This window comes from Schistocerca nitens, chromosome 2 (assembly GCF_023898315.1).
Source record: "Schistocerca nitens isolate TAMUIC-IGC-003100 chromosome 2, iqSchNite1.1, whole genome shotgun sequence".
Lineage (NCBI taxonomy): Eukaryota > Metazoa > Arthropoda > Insecta > Orthoptera > Acrididae > Schistocerca > Schistocerca nitens.
Window position 1 is genome coordinate 982940325 of NC_064615.1, and position 18367 is coordinate 982958691.

The 18367-nt window shown below is 44.6% G+C and overlaps 1 pseudogene; it reads left to right on the forward strand.

The window, feature by feature from the left end:
• Positions 1-14827: 14827 nt before the first annotated feature.
• LOC126237866 (5S ribosomal RNA) lies at positions 14828-14945 on the forward strand (annotated as a pseudogene).
• The last annotated feature ends 3422 nt before the right edge of the window (positions 14946-18367 follow it).

Here is an 18367-nt window from a genome sequence, read left to right on the forward strand (position 1 = left end):
ACAATGGGAGGCGCACCAGCCTTGGATACTCTAGGAAATCAGACATCCCAACGGTGAGAGGCATGGTAACTCACCGAAATCAAACACTCCAATAGTGAGATGCAATGGGAACAGAAAACTATTAAATCCACATCATCGTTCCTGGATCACGCTCGATGTAGTTTATAATAAGACACTGAAATGGCTAACCGTATTGTACTGTGCAATGAAATTTGGGATACTAAAGTAAATTTTGAACACAATTATCAACTATTAGAGCCTCATAAATGAAATGTATAATCAAATGTGTCGATTCTTAATTGAAACACGAAAAAGACAGGGATTTCTGATATTTGTCAATTTCTGAGCCACGTACCATGAAGAGAAAACAATGGTATGAGTGGACCGTACGAATTTTTTGACATAGAATCCGAATATTCAATACAAATGAGGGGTTACCATTTGAAAACACAAAGTTGACCGTCCCACGCAGAAGGGCTGGTTAGGATGTGGCCAGTTGTAGCTAAATAATACTATCTTTCATCTAGACGCATCGGTTTCGAGGTACCGGGTGATCAAAAAGTCAGTATAAATTGGAAAACTCAATAAATCACGGAATAATGTAGATAGAGAGGTACAAATTGACACACATGCTTGGAATGACATGGGGTTTTATTAGAACCAAAAAAATACAAACGTTCAAGAAAATGTCCGACAGATGGCGCTTCATCTGATCAGAATAGGAACAATTAGCATAACATAGTGAGACAAAGCAAAGATGATGTTCCTTAAAGGAAATGCTCAATATGTCCACCATCATTCCTCAACAATAGCTGTAGTCGAGGAATAATGTTGTGAACAGCACTGTAAAGCATGTCCGGAGTTATGGTGAGGCATTGGCGTCGGATGTTGTCTTTCAGCATCCCTATAGATGTCGGTCGATCACGATACACTTGCGACTTCAGGTAACCCCAAAGCCAATAATCGCACGGACTGAGGACTGGGGACCTGGGAGGCCAAGCATGGCGAAAGTGGCGGCTGAGCACACGATCACCACCAAACGACGCGCGCAAGAGATCTTTCACGCGTCTAGCAACACTTTTTTTTTGTTTCTAATAAAACCCCATGTCATTCCAATGTGTGTCAATTTTTACCTCTCTATCTACATTATTCCGTGGTTTATTAAGTTTTCAAATTTATACTGAATTTTTGATCACCCAGTATGTAACTGACTCAAGTTAAACTAGTCACCCTCTACGTGAAATACTAGTTTGTACATAAATAATTATTTAAATAAAAACATAATCTCGTGAAAATGTATAATATCCATTGAGAAATTTCAGACATGCAAGACTAAACAGCAGAAAATGACGATTTAAATAAAAATAAATTTTTAATATTACATATATTTAAAACGGACTAAGAAGTATAAAATAATTTCCCCTAGCCCCATACAGATTCCTGACACAAAAGATATAGAACTGAAAATTTATGCTTGTGTATTTTTAATAACTATTACAATAATTGTTAAGTTTCATATGAAAAACATGGGGTACATGCAATACATCACTGATGTAAGAATAGCTCGCCTCCTAACTGTTATTTATTATATGGGCCCCTTGGTTTTCGGTATAAATCTTGCAGGTATTGCGACAGCTGTTAAAAATTCACAAGCACAAATTTTCAGGTCTATCTTATGGGGTTAGGGATCTGCAAGGGGCTAGGAGAAATTATTTTACACGTTTTAGTCCGATTTAAAACCGTGTTATATTGAAAATTTATTTTTATGTAAATAATTTTCGTTTCCCGTCCCAGGCTGCAGCAGCCGCTCGCGAAAACGGCGGTGTTGCGAGATGTCGTGGCAGTTGACTAGACGGAGTCCGCGCAGGTGTGGTTGGGATGGAAAAGAGGGGGGGGGGAGAGGGGGTGATTACAGGGCCGTCCAGTGCGGCTTCCAATTAGCGCGCGACCTGACAACGCCCACGCGTGGGCAGACCGCCTGTGTGCGTAGATTAGGACGCGCACGCTCGATAACGTCACACGGTCTGGCATCGTGCCGTCACTAGATGACAAGAACGCTCTTCTGCGAGACGTGTGTATGCAAAATTAAACGAATTAAAAACGCTAAAATGAAATGAAAAGATCAGCGTCAATGAAATAGTCACACAGATCAAAAAATTAGTCACCGCCAGGAGATATCGCGCTAACGCGGTCTAACACCGCTTCTAGCTGTGGTAATGGCGTCAGTTCGGTGAGGAAGAGTGTCGACAAGATTGTTCAGATGGTTCCATCCCCAACAGCTACGAACCTATAGGTATGTTGACTGCAACGTCTCTAGGCGCTACAGTCTGGAACCGCGCGATCGCTACGGTCGCAGGTTCGACTCCTGCCTCGGGCATGGATGTGTGTGATGTCCTTAGGTCAGTTAGGTTTAAGCAGTTCTAAGTTCTAGGGGACTGATGAACTCAGAAGTTAAGTCCCATAGTTCTCAGAGCCATTTGAGCCATTTTTTTGATTAAAATCTGAGGATCTAGCTAGTCAGTGGAGGTTTGGTGCCTCCCTGTTTGCCAAATCCAAAAGCTGTGCTTGCAGCCCTGTAAACATATCTGCAGTCATCTTGGAAGACTTACTGTCGACAGTACTGTAGAAAATTATGCAAAAGGAGGCAAGATTCAAAGACTGTCATTTTTGATATCAGGAAAGCTGTGAAATTCCATCTGATTATTAACGAAAACAACCAGCAAAAATGATACTGATAAATATTCCTGAAAGTGGAGGAACAGGAAAAAACCTTTAAAAACGATTGTAAGATTCCTGTATAATTTGACTACAGAGGGTGTTTCCGTGAGACCGTGCAAAACTGTTAATGTAAATAAACAGCACAGTACGTGTTGACTTGTACACATGTTAGTTTTACGCAAGCTGAAAGCAGTAATACTAGACACAGCGACAGAGAAGTTTACTCCCATATCTCCTTAAGCTGGCTTCTCCTATCCCAGGTTCCCTTCCTCAAACTGTTCAGTGAAGCATCCTCTATGTCATGTCAAATTTTTGCACGCTCTTACGAAAACAACTTGTATATGAAATACTGACTATTCTTTTTTCAAAAACTTTCTCCTCTTGTAATGTGAGCTTCATATATTGTAGTCACCTGGTGAGCAAACCTGACTGTTGATTGGCCCTGTGTTGCGCACGAGAACAGCATCGTAACACAAAACTTTAATCCTAGGAAATGCTGAATTTGAAATAATGAAAAAGAATCTAATCAAATCCCGGAAGAAGCTAACTGTGTACCCTGAAAACTGTTTAACTGACACTCAATACTGAAGTACTTTATGAAAGTTATGTAACATGAACTCAAAAAATGGGTCAAATGGCTCTGGGCACTATGGGACTTAACGTCGGAGGTCATCAGTCCCCTAGACTTAGAACTACTTAAACCTAACTAACCTAAGGACATCAAACACATCCATGTCCGAGGCAGGATTCGAACCTGCGATCGTAGCGGTCGCGCGGTTTCGGACTGAAGCGCCTAGAACCGCCCGGCCACCATGGCCGGCGGTAACATGAAGTGCAACGTATGGCGTGAGATAGCCACAAAATAAAATACTGCTCAAATGGTAGAAAACAACTGTTTAAGATAAACTACACTGTTCAGTGTGAATGAATCTGCTTGCTTACCACAACACCTGGAAATTCTGACAAAGTACTGTTTGCTCACAAGCATGCAAAGTGAGATCTGCCCTGAAGTGAAGCCGGCCGTGGTGGCCAAGCGGTTAAAGGCGCTACAGTCTGGAACCGCGTGACCACTACGGTCGCAGGTTTGAATCCTGCCTCGGGCATGGATGTGTGTGACGTTCTTAGGTTAGTTAGGTTTAAGTAGTTCTAAGTTCTAGGGGACTGATGACCTTAGAAGTTAAGTCCCATAGTGCTCAGAACCATTTTTGAACCCTGAAGTGAAAGTAACTTAACTCATCCTCAGCATACCGTATTTGTGCCTGCTGTTCCGACGATCACGAAAGCAGATTAAAATCAGCAGGTGCACAGCTAAAGAAAAATAATCGAGTCTCAATTTTTCATTGCTTGGCAGAAACAATCTTTGTCTGCTTAACGGAACTGCCTTGTAAGCTGGATATCACGGGTTCGAATCCCCGTCTAGCACACATTTTCACCCATTGCCACTGATTCCGCGTAAGGTCCCGATGCGGATGACATCAATAATCCCTTCCCTTCCCTTTCACTCTCCTCCACCTTCAGTTTACAGATAACGTATCATAGCTGCGGATGACGCATTCATGTAACTGATTCGCCTCGATGAGCAACGAATCCACAACCTGCAGTGTGGATGTACGATTATGTCTGACCTCCCGTGGGTATGTCCAAGTAGCGAGCTTGCAGGACACTGACAGGGACTGTGGATACGCGGCGCTAGGTGGAAGTGTGAATCGGTCGAGAAGCATGGCAGACAGTCCGCGTAAACACTGTGTCCGGGTGGTGCTGTGGTTAACGCAGCTGCCTAGTATGCAGGAGAGCCCGGGTTCGAATCCTGTTCTTCAAGTGATGATCGGAGGGATCGCTCTGTGAAAAAGAAGTTACGGGTACCAGTGACTGTGTGCTTGCCCCTATTTCGAAAGTACAAGAGATGGGGGATTTCTCCTACACGTCGGTCAAAGGGCCTGAAGATGGCGTAGGGTAGCAGTGAAACTGGTTGAAAAAATAAAATAAAACTGGGAATTTAGCCGGCTGAAGATGTTGCGATTTGACAAAAAAAATGGCTCTGAGCACTATGGGACTCAACTGCTGAGGTTATTAGTCCCCTAGAACTTAGAACTAGTTAAACCTAACTAACCTAAGGACATCACAAACATCCATGCCCGAGGCAGGATTCGAACCTGCGACCGTAGCGGTCTTGCGGTTCCAGACTGCAGCGCCTTTAACCGCACGGCCACTGCGATTTGACAGTTTACAGTTATCTATGCGGTCTAAACTGTTTTTATTATACGGGGGTTGGAACTTTAATAGTGGCAACTATTTATTTACAGCTCGTACGAAATAGATACGTGTTACAAAGTTTTACTGACCTTCAAAGTAATCACCAGCATTGTGTATAACTCGTTGCCAGTGATGTGGAAGTCTTCGGCTACTCTTACAAGGGAACCTCCCCATCGCACCCCCCTCAGATTTCGTTATAATTTCGCACATTGGATAGGTCTTGAAAAACTGAACACAGATCAGTCGAGAAAACAGGAAGAAGTTGTGTGGAACTGTGAAAAAAATAAGCAAAATATACAAACTGAGTAGTCCATGCGCATCATAGGCAACATCAAGGACAGTGTCAGCTCAGCAGCGCCGTGGTCCCGTGGTTAGCGTGAGCAGCTGTGGAACGAGAGGTCCTTGGTTGAAGTCTTCCCTCGAGTGAAGAGTTTAATTTTTTATTTTCAGGCAATTATTATCTGTGCGCCGGCAGAGGGCTAACAGCCCTCTGTAATAAAAAAAACTGAATTAATCGATCAACAACGAACTTAAACGGATGTCTTACAACGTCCGCGCCGAGCAGATGCAACGAACAAAAGCGAACAAAATGAGATTAAAAAAAAAAGTGAAAAGTTGACTTTCTTTATTTTCGCAAAGTTGTGATCTGTCCGTTCGTTCATTGACATCTCTGTTCACTGTAATAAGTTCAGTGTCTGTGTTTTGCGACCGCACCGCAAAACCGTGCGATGAGTAGACGAAAGGAATACATCTCACGTATTTAATGCACTCTCGTCCAAAGTAGCGAACACTCAACTGCCAGCCAGGGAGCCTCGTTAGCAGGAATACTCTCTCTTCCGTGCGCTATAGTCGACTGACGTCGTGTGTTTCGATATTTGTTTAGGTGTAGCGTCCCCATACTACGGCGCAGTTACCACGCATCGGACGGACGGACAGATAATAATTGTCTGAAAATAAAAAATTAAACTTTTCACTCGAGGGAAGAGTTGAACCAAGGACTTCTCGTTCCGCAGTTGCTAACGCTAACCACGGGACCACGGCGCTAGTGAGCTCACATTGTCCTTGATGTTGCCTATCTTGCGCATGGACTACTCAGTTTGTATATTTTGCTTATTTTTTTCATAGTTCCACAAAACTTCTTCCTGTTTTCTCGACTGATCTGTGTTCAGTTTTTCAAGGCCTATACACTGTGCCAAATTATAACTAAATCTGAGGGGGGTGCGATGGGGAGGTTCCCTTGTTAGCAGTGCCAGTTGTATTGACAGTTCGAGCGGATCTATTGCCCGAAGAATTTGTAGCAGTTCCGAAGCGAATGCCGTGAAGTGTTTCCCTCAGTTTAGAAATCGAATTGAATTCACGACGGTGGAAGTCAGGGGAGTGCAGTAGGTGGTATAGCACTTAGCAGTCCCATCAGTCAAACAAATCAGTAACAGCTTGCACTGTACGTGCTTGAGCATTGTCCTGCAAAATGATTGTCAGGTCCTGCAGAGTGTGTTATCACTCTAAGCTGGTCGTAGGTTGTGTTCCAAAAATGAACAGCATAGAGACAGAAGTGATGACACTTTCTGCAGGACCTGACCATCATTTTTCAGGACAATGCTCAAGCACGTACAGTGCAAGCTGTTACTGATTTGTTTGACTGATGGGGCTGCTAAGTGCTATACCACCTACTGCACTCCCCTGACTTAAGCCCTCGTGAGTTCAACTCGATTTCTAAACTGAAGGAAACACTTCACGGCATTCGCTTCATAACTGCTACAAATTCGTCCGGCAATAGATTGCACCGCTCGAACTGTCAACACAACTGGCACTTCTAAGAGTATCCTACGATTTCCACATCGCTGGCAACGGGTTATACACAATGCTGGTGACTACTTTGAAGGTCAGTAAAACTTTGTAACACGTATCTATTTTGTACGAGCTGTAAATAAATAGTTGCCACTATTAATGTTCCCATCCTCGCATGTAAATAGTTTTTGCGACCACTGACTTTTCCACCAACTACGTTTCAAAAAATGTGAATGAAAATGTGTTTGGAAAGTTAAAAGTGATTTAGACAGACCTTCTTTAAGGTCTAGTTCTCCAGCCGACATACTGCAAAAAATGGTTCAAATGGCTCTGAGCACTATGGGACTTAACATCTGTGGTCATCAGTCCCCTAGAACTTAGAACTACTTAAACCCAACTAACCTAAGGACATGACACACATCCATGCCCGAGGCAGGATTCGAACCTGCGACCAGACTGAAGCGCCTAGAACCGCTCGTCCACACCGTCCGGCGGACATACTGCACAAACCATTGCTGAAGAAAGTCATGTCTAATGAGAAATGTAACAGAATTAAAAAAAAATACAATATTTCAGTACCTGCATTGTTAAGAACAACAGTGCAATGTTTTTCGGACATGCATACGATGCTGAAGTGCCTGTGTTGTTAAGAACGATTCAATATGCCTTCGGACTTGCATGCGTGTGCGAAGGAAAACTGCATCGTTCTCCGTAACACAGGTACTGCAGCATCGTATTTATCACCGTTAGCTGTCCGACACTTCCAATTAAAATGTCCTCCTCTTTACAGGAATTACATAATGTGTGTACGAATAAAGGTTGTGACGCAGAAACGACGACGTATGGAAATAAGGTTTTGGCACGTATAGCCAAAACTGTTAAGGCGACCGCTCGCGTAAAACGGCAAATATGGGTTCGGGTTTCAGTCCAGCACAAATTTTCATTGTCATCATTCACGCCGGCTGCTGTGGCCGAGCGGTTCTAGACGCTGCTGCTACGGTCGCAGGTTCGAATTCTGCCTCGGGCAAGGATGTGTGTGACGTCCTTAGGTTAGTTAGGTTCAAGTAGTTCTAAGTGTAGGGGACTGATGACCTCAGCTGTTAAGTCCCATAGTGCTTAGAGCCATTTGGACCATTTGAATCATCATTCCCTTATATAGATGTTTTTATAAAACTGCTGAAGAGACCACGCTTCGCCTCACTTACTGACGCACTGACTCAATCACTCACTCGAATTACTCGCGTAGTTTACTCGCTCGGTTCGTCTCAGGTCAACTCGAACACTGGTGTTGCAGTCTGCCACCCCACCAGAAAACATCACGTTCTGAATGCCGTTAACTTCCATTTACACTCCCACTGTCCAGGCTTCGATAAATTCCGTCGCATCGTTAGAATATGGCATTGACAGACACAAGAGTGGAGATCACTCGCCTTGGGTCGAAACTACGGTCTGGCCCTCAAATACGACACATCGATAAGATCGATCTATAGCTTTCAGGTTTTGCATGACGGAAGAGAGTTGATTTCTCCTTCGCGATATCCTAAATACACCCAGAAAAAGAATATGAAACACAGCAATACGCGACGGACAGAAGGGATGACTCATTCTGAGGCTTCACGGCTTGACTTGTGTCGCCTGACTTTTGCCGAGGACGAGGCAAGAGCTACAATGCAGCGTCGTTGCGTTTCATCATTCGCCGCCTGGCGTGGAGGCGCAGTGAAAGCTCGGAAGTGGTTGGCAACAAAACAGCGGCGGACGAGTAGCTTTGTGCTGTAGCGAGAGCTGCGGATAAAAGGCGGAACAATGAGGTGCGCGTTTTGTTCGCAGTTCCAGCAGGTGCGGAGTGAGCAATTTTTCTGACATATACGCCTCAAAGCTAGCGTATGGGAGTACTGTCTCTCCTTCTCCACTCCTTTAGTATATGCAGTTTGGAAAATACACAGAAGGAAAAAAATTTAGCACACCTGGAAAGACGACGTCCATTATGATCCGATGACGGCATATGCCACGTGGGGGATATTAGATGTACTGAGAATGGTTTCAACGTCGTCTGCCAATGGATAGCGTGGTGACATAGTTACCCAAGCGCCATCTATGTCTACCCTTTAACAAGACTCTGGGTGGTGCAAGGTATAAAGCAAGCACCGAGACCCACTCGTCATTCCTACAACCAAATGAACGAGTTTGAAAGGGGTCAAATCGTGGCCTTCAGAATGGCAGGATGGTTCTTTCGAAGAACTGCCACACAAGTTGGACGCGTTGCGTCGGTTGTGCAGCGATTCTGGCATCAGTGGTCACGTGAGCATTTCTACGTCCGTAGACGAGTTTCTGGACGTCCATGCAGCACCACAGTTGGCGTACGGCGTTAGGAAATACACAGTAACCATTTTGTAAAAATGTTTTATTATGACTTTCAGCCTGAGATCAGACAGGTTCACAGCTTTTTTCTTTGAGTCATCAGGCTTCTGACTGGTCTGATGCGGCCCGACACGAATTCCTCTGTTGTGCCAACCGCTTGGAGTAGGAGCCGCGCGGGATTAGCCGAGTGGTATAAGGCACTGCAATCATGGACTGTGCGGCTGGTCCCGGCGGAGTTTCGAGTCCTCCCTCGGGCATGGGTGTGTGTGTTTGTCCTTAGGATAATTTAGGTTAATTAGAGTGTAAGCTCTGGGACTGATGACCTTAGCAGTTAAGTCCCATATGATTTCACACATTTAAACTCTGAGTAGGATTTGCACCCTCCATCCACTACACACAATATAATTCCGATTTTCAGTCTATCGTTGTTAAGTTTGTCATCAAGCTACTACTGTTCGTAGCTCTTCTACATATTTTAAGACCGCTCTGTTCACATGTCAGACAGAACATGCCAATATTGATACATGGTTCCACACGTGGACGAAGAAACGATTGGCACTTCACGACTCATACTGCACGGTGTATAGTTACGCTATGTATGTACCTGAAAATGTCAGTCTAAACCAGCCAATAGAACAGCAAATCCGTGCGGTTCTAGGCGCTACAGTTTGGAACCGCGAGACCGCTACTGTCGCAGGTTTGAATCCTGCCTCGGACATAGATGTGTGTGATGCCCTTAGATTAGTTAGGTTTAAGTAGTTCTAAGTTCTAGGCGACTGATGACCTCAAAAGTTAAGTCGCATAGTGCTCAGAGCCATTTGAACCATTTTGAAGAACAGCAAATTTTGCAGCCGACAATGGACAGTGGTTTCTTTTACAGGAGAGTCCATAACGTGTGTCAACCGATTTTCTAACGAACTCCGTGTGGTGAAACATTGCAATCGATCATAAATGTGTCAGAATATATCGCAGTACTATACCCATTACTAAACTGCCTAATGGAAAGGTCACGTCTGTCATGAAGAAAATGGTACATGAATGTTCAATTCACACCGCTTTGCTTTCGTCCACCGGAACTTCTTGCGGACGTCACATCCGTTAAAGCAAATTATCGCATAAAAATGGCTCTGAGCACTATGGGACTCAACTGCTGTGGTCATAAGTCAAATTATCGCATAATTTTCGAGTATTAGCGCCTGCTGCGTATAATTAGTTCAGTTGCGTGAAAATTGACTTCATTCAGATTCAGCTACACAGTTTGGCAACGTCGCTCCAGCGCTTCTAATTCGTAAAACCAGTCGTAAAACGCAGCTACGCACCGTGAGGACTGTTGCGAATAAGTTTCCGAAAATCAGGACTCTGTGAACATCAAACATAAATATAAACAACATAAAGTCTTTTCCAAAAGCATTTGTATGTGGTGTAGCTTTACAGGGACTTGAAAAGTCGACGATTTAACAGTTCAAACAAGAAGAGAACAGGAGTTTTTGAATTTGGCGCTGCAATAGAATTCTGAAGTTCAGATCGGTAATCAGGTAAATGATCAAGATATAATGAATCGAACGAGGGTGCAATTTATGGTACATCTTGACTAAAATAAAGGATCGGTTGATTGGAGACAGCCTGAGGCATCCACGAATTGGAAGTTTGATAGTGGAGGGTCGAGCGAGCGTGGATTGTTTAAGGACGGGGGAGGGGGGGGGGCGAACTTCATAGAGGCAAACCAAGCAGTTTAAATCGATGGAGGTTGCACTAGTTATGAAGGAATCAATAGACGTGTACGGGATATATCTGCGGGCAGAACTGCTCCAAAACGTTCTTCAGACTCAAGACCACAGCAGTCATCTGTTGACTTGAACACAGGTCAGTGGGTATAGTCAAGGCGACAACTAGACCAAGCCATTCTACGGAGCTAATAGCTACTCAGCAGACTTATGAGAAGTGCTGAATTTTTTTTAATGTTTACAAAAACATACTGTCAGATTTAGTAAGGTTTGTTGATAATTATTGCTTTGAGACTGTGTAATCACAGTTGACTAAAATAAAATTTTTGTGCCATAGGCGTTTCACCATTATTGTTGAAAGGGCTCTTCAGTGGCCTGGAATATGTACATCCTTTTATTTATACTATTTAGCTTACATTTGAGACGTTGTACACGCAGATTACGAACAGTTCTAGTACTTGTTGCTTTTCTATGATGTACTAGTAATTTAAACTTCTACTTACAGATTTCGTGGACGATGATTGCATGTGTGCTTTTACCTCTGTTATACCTGTTCTTCCTCAGCTTACTGCAATTTGAAATTTTGTATCCACAACACTAGGGTTTGAACACTCGCTTTGATATTATCTTTTGGACGGTATTGGCAACTGTCGAAAGTTATTGCCAACTACTGTGTGTGAATATGCAATTGTTTTAATATAGCTGCATGCAAAATTTCTTTTATCTTATCATTTCTTTTATCTTAGCATTTCTCTTAATAACTTTAGTAGAGCCTGCATCGATGGGCTGGCCGCTGTGGTCGAGCGGTTCTAGGTGCTTCAGTCCGCAACCGCGCTGCTGCTACGGTCGCGGGTTCGAATCCTGCCTCGGGCACGGATGTGTGTGATGTCCTTAGGTTAGTTATGTTTAAGTAGTTCTAAGTCTAGGGGACTGATGACCTCAGATCCCACACTCACCGGTGTGGGATCCGTACCAGATAGGGTTGATAGAAGAGATAGAGAAGATCCAACGGAGAGCAGCGCGCTTCGTTACAGAATCATTTAGTAATCGCGAAAGCGTTACGGAGATGATAGATAGACTCCAGTGGAAGACTCTGCATGAGAGACGCTCAGTAGCTCGGTACGGGCTTTTGTTGAATTTTCGAGAACATACCTTCATCGAGGAGTCAAGCAGTATATTGCTCCCTCCTACGTATATCTCGCGAAGAGACCATGAGGATAAAATCAGAGAGATTAGAGCCCACACAGAGGCATACCGACAATCCTTTTTTCCACGAACAATACGAGACTGGATAGAAGGGAGAACCGATAGAGATACTCAAGGTACCCTCCGCCACACACCGTCAGGTGGCGTGCGGAGTATGGATGTAGATGTAGATACATGTAATGATATTCTCTGGTTCTGATAACCGACAATTAAGGAATCAGCCGTTACTTATATTACTGGTAGCTGTGCTCTATCTTTGATGTCTCTGCGACGTTATCTTTCAGCAGAATAATCCAAGACAGAGTGTTTCCCGTGCATTCACGGCCCAAGTCGATATGTCGTATTCAAATTGTTGTTCTGGCCAGCAAGTTCACCACATATCTCTCCAAATGAAAGCATCTGGTCATGGCTTGTCGAGGGAATGGCACGTCACCACTCAACAGCCACTATCTTCATCTACAGCTACATGATTACCCTGCAATTCGCAATCAAGCGCCTGGCAGAGAGAGGGAGACATTGACGACTGGCACAAAGGTGAAGCAGCGTGGATGACGTGACTGTATATATCATCCCATCCAGTCCCATTTCCACTGAGTCGCAACCCGGATTAAAGTAGTTTTGCTATCGGAGATGGCGCCCTGGTTACCCGCAATGCACTTACAAATTTAATCTTGTATTCTTCCCAGAATACTGAATACGTACAACAAGGGAAATTTCGTTACTTTGCTTTTTGGCGTTCTGTGTAGTGTCGATTCTACAATACTGGACATTAAAATTGCTACAGCAAGAAGAAATGCAGATGATAAACGGGTATTCATTGGACTAATATATTATACTAGAACTGACATGTGATTACATTTTCAAGCAGATCCTGAGAAATCAGTACCCACAACAACCACCTCTGGCCGTAATAACGGCCTTGATACGCCTGGGCATTGAGTCAAACAGAGCTTGGATGGCGTGTACAGGTACAGCTGCCCATGCAGCTTCAGCACCATACCACAGTACATCAAGAGTACTGACTGGCGTATTGTGACGAGCCATCACGCCGGGTGATACGCCAGTATGTCGATGACGAATACACGCTTCCAATGTGCGTTCACAGCGATGTCGCCAAACACGGATGCGACCATCATGATGCTGTAAACAGAACCTAGATTCATCCGAAAAAATGACGTTTTGACATCCGTGCACCCAGGTTCGTCGTTGAGTACACCATCGCAGGCGCTCCTGTCTGTGATGAAACGTCAAGGGTAACCGCAGTTATGGTCTCCGGGCTGATAGTCCATGCTGCTGCAAACGTCGTCGAACTGTTCGTGCAGATGGTTGTTGTCTTGCAAACGTCCCGATCTGTTGACTCAGGGATCGAGACGTGGCTGCACGATCCGTTACAGCCATGCGGATAAGATGCCTGTCATCTCGACTGCTGAACCCACCGATTCCATGTTCTGCTAACAGTCATTGGATCTGCACCAACGCGAGCAGCAATGTCGCGATACTATAAACCGCTATCGCGATAGGCTACAATCCGACCTTTATCAAAGTGGGATACGTGATGGTACGCATTTCTCCTCCTTACACGAGGCATCACAACAACGTTTCACCAGGCAACTACGGTCAACTGCTGTTTGTGTATGAGAAAACAACTTTCCTCATTTCAGCACGTTGTAGGTGTCGCCACCGGCGCCAACCTTGTGTGAATGCTCTGAAAAGCTAATAATTTGCATATCACAGCATCTTCTTCCTGTCGGTTAAATTTCGCGTCTGTAGCACGTCATCTTCATGGTGTAGTAATTTTAATGGCTACTAGTGTAGTTTTGTCCTCGATAACAAGAATCACTACACTATCATTTGCTGAAATTCTATTAGCTTTAAAGGCGTCCTGTTCGGAAACAGCGTCTGTACTGTCGCTAGAGCTGTGGCGTTAAGACTAAAGCACGACATATACTGATAAGCCAGAACATCATGACCACCGACCAACTATAAACCCGTCCAGGTGGTAGCTGCGTCACCTGGCGAGGAATGGCTGCTAGTCAGACAGACGCACGGTGTATGTAGCATCACTGAGAGTGCTGTCCGTGTGTAGTATGGGGAATGTGCGAGATCTGTCTGAGTTTGACTAAGGGCAGATTGCGATATCCCGGAAGTTTGCCAGGGGGATATCGGTAACTGTTGGACTTGTCGGGTGTTCGAAGAGTGCTGTGGTGAATGTCTTCAACACCTGTCGAAACCAAGGTGAAACCACACCCAGACGTCGTGGGGTTGGGTGGCCACCGCTCGTTACACATGTCGGTAGTAAGCTAGGCAGACTGGTAGAACAGGGCAGGTGGCGAACTGTGGCCGAAATAACCTCAGATGTTCATGTTGGGCTGATCAAAAGTATGTTTGAACACACTGTGCACCGAACACACTTAACGAAGGGCCTCCGCAGCCGGTGACGCATGCCTGTGCCAATGTTAACAACATGACATCAGCAATCACGACTGAAACGGTCACATGACCATCGGGACTGGAGGCGCAATGGCAGAGCGTTCCATAGTTTGATGAATCCCGATACCTTCTTCACCATGCCGATGGAAGGGCGGGAAACCGTCATCTTCCAGGGGATCAGCTCCTTGACACCCGCATAGCGATGTGGAGACCAGCTGGTGGCGACTCGACTATGCTTTGGGAACATTCACGTGAGAATCCACGGGTCCAGTGGAGTGACGGCCAAGGAGTATCTTACACTGGTTGCAGACCACGTACACTTTTTATGATGGTCATGTTTACCTACGAGTGGCAACGGCTTTGCCGCAATGGATACACCAGTTCCCATCAGACCACCGAAGTTAAGCGCTTTCGGGCATGGCCGGCACTTGGATGGGTGACCATCCGAGCCACCATGTGCTGTTGCCATTTTTCGGGGTGCACTCAGCCTCGTGATGCCAACTGAGGAGCTACTCGACCGAATAGTAGATCCGGTCAAAGAAAACCATCATAACGACCAGGAGAGCGGTGTGCTGACCACACGCCCCTCCTCTCCGCATCCTCAGTGAGGATGACACGGCGGTCGGATAGTCGCGACGGGCCACTTGTGGCCTGAAGACGGAGTGCTGTTGTGCGCGTTTACCGACGGCAGTGGCATTTTTCAACAAGATAATGATCCATGTCGCAGGTCCAGGAGTGTGCTGGAGAGGTTCGGGGAACACAGTGGCGAGTTCCAACTGATGTGCTGGCGCCACAACTCGCCAGATCTGATCCCGTGTAAGAGGTATGCGCTGCCTGCGATATGCAAGGTATAAGAGAATCGCTGACCAGAGAGCAGTGTTGACAGAGTACGAACTGTGTAGCTGTAGCAGTAAGTTGTTGCTAGTCGCTAGTCTGCGCTGGTCTGGAGTCTGCTCTGGTCTGGTGTATCGTGTTGGCTGGACCGGTCGCGGTGCAGCGATGCCGGAGCCTGAGTATTATCGTATAAGGTAAAAAGCAGCCTCGCGCATATCTAGTAATGTATGTGAATTCCCATGTAAATCTTTTAAAAAATGTCCTAATAATATTCTTTGTGATATAAAGAATTTACTAATTTCTCCAATCCATGATTATTCCGATTGTTGCAAAAGAAAAATCAGTTGCTTCCTTTCATAAATCACAAATGTATAGGCCAGCATTGCACAGTGCTGTGCCGGAAAATGTTTTAGGTAAGAGCAGATATATTCGCCGTTTTTATTGAGGTAAGAATTCTTTTTTTGCTTTTTTTATTCAGAATCATCTTACAGGGCCATGACGCAGCACTGCTGTCGTCCTAAAATTTACCAGGTTACTGAATTTATTTTTTTTATTTCGGGGTTTAGGAATTTTTCTGTTTCGTACTTACACTAAATGAGAAAAGAATTTTGTGGGTATATTAAATGGGAAACAAATTTTGTGTGGAGGTTAAATGTGAATGAATTACTGTAGAAAGGTTACACTAAAATTAGAATCACATTCACTATTCATATTTAATTTATTTAATAATTTCGTGTGGGGAGGTTACACCCGATCGAACACATCTGGGAAGCGACTGAACGTGGCGTTAGAAGTAGTCGCCCCCCTCCCCGGAATTTACTGAATTAGGTGCAAATGTGATGTCAAATGCCTCCAGCGACCCACCATGGCCTTGTTACTTCCATTCCACGACACGTGGCATCTTTCAACCATGTGAAAGGTAAACAAACCAGCTATTAGGCAGGTGGTCATAATGTTCTGGCTCATCAGTGTACTTAAAGTACCTCCTGCTCTCAAGATATTACTGCATGTCACGACTGTGTCATCAATCGTTGCTCCACCTGCTGCTTGTAAATGCTCCTCAGCAAATATTTAATGAAGAAACGGTTTTACTTTCTAAAAATAAGTTCGGCTGGACTCCTCAAAGCGTGTGGTCTCGTTGCCGCTGCCAGCTTCAGCATCTATGAATCACCAGCGGTAGCTATAAAGACGGGAAGAAACACATCTAGCCTCACTTAATGAGACAGCAAACGAAGTCTGGAGAGAGCACAGGAAGACATTATTATTTTATTAACGGCGAGAGAATACGGTAGTTACTATTTTAGACCACCGTGATGGCCTTCTTCTTCTTACTTTTTTTCTTTCTTGGGACTAACCTGACACCGATGATGTTAAACATTTTTGTTTTGAATGAAATGCAAAACGATACTCTAACCTCGATTATTAACATCTTTTTCGACTCCAAGCAAGCGCTGACGACTATAGATCGTAGGATCCTTATACAAGGTGTAACGGGTGTAAGTACAGACATTTCTACTGGTGATTAAGGAAGGTGTACTGAAGAACATTCACTCACTATTTACGGCATTTGCAGATTAGTAATTATAGCCATTAAAAGTCATATGTTTCAGTTCAGTTAGTACCTCCAAGTACATGTGGCAAAAGCAAGCTATTAACGCACATTTTCCCCTCTGAAGCTGGTCAGGTATTGCAGTGTGAATGCGTAGACATAAAACGATCAGCCCCGCGGGGTAGCCGCGCGGTCTGAGGCGTCTCGTCACGGTCCGCGAAGCTCCCCCCGTCGGAGGTTCGAGTCCTCCCTCGGGGATGGGTGTGTGTGTGTTGTCCATAGCGTAAGTTAGTTTAAGGTAGATTAAGTAATGTGTAAGCTTAGGGACCGATGACGTAAGCAGTTTGGTTCCATAACATCTTACGACAAATTTACAAATTTACAACGATCAATTTATACTGACAGCTGTAATCTACTTAGTGGTTCAGCTATGGCCATGCAGAAAACATCGAGTTGTAGAGTTTGTGACGTGTTTGTGGAAATACTGTTCGATACACATAAAAAACAACCAACACACTGATGCGTGTTTATCTTAAGATACCAAATTTACAGGGTGTTTCAAAAATGACCGGTATATTTGAAACGGCAATAAAAACTAAACGAGCAGCGATAGAAATACACCGTTTGTTGCAATATGCTTGGGACAACAGTACATTTTCAGGCGGACAAACGTTCGAAATTACAGTAGTTACAATTTTCAACAACAGATGGCGCTGCAAGTGATGTGAAAGATATAGAAGACAACGCAGTCTGTGGATGCGCCATTCTGTACGTAGTCTTTCTGCTGTAAGTGTGTGCTGTTCACAACGTGCAAGTGTGCTGTAGACAACATGGTTTATTCCTTAGAACAGAGGATATTTCTGGTGTTGGAATTCCACCGCCTAGAACACAGTGTTGTTGCAACAAGACGAAGTTTTCAGCGGAGTTTTAATGTAATCAAAGGACCGAAAAGCGATACAATAAAGGATCTGTTTGCAAAATTTCAACGGACTGGGAACGTGACGGATGAACGTGCTGGAAAGGTAGGGCGACCGCGTACGGCAACCACAGAGGGCAACGCGCAGCTAGTGCAGGAGGTGATCCAACAGCGGCCTCGGGTTTCCGTTCGCCGTGTTGCAGCTGCGGTCCAAATGACGCCAACGTCCACGTATCGTCTCATGCGCCAGAGTTTACACCTCTATCCATACAAAATTCAAACGCGGCAACCCCTCAGCGCCGCTACCATTGCTGCACGAGAGACATTCGCTAACGATATAGTGCACAGGATTGATGACGGCGATATGCACGTGGGCAGCATTTGGTTTACTGACGAAGCTTATTTTTACCTGGACGGCTTCGTCAATAAACAGAACTGGCGCATATGGGCAACCGAAAAGCCCCATGTTGCAGTCCCTCGGCCACACCGGCCGGCCGGCAACGGTATCTCTAGTCCCTCTATAAATAAATTAGTAACTCAGGTACTTAGTATGCAAATCTGAAAATGCATTTAGTTTTATTGAATAAAAAA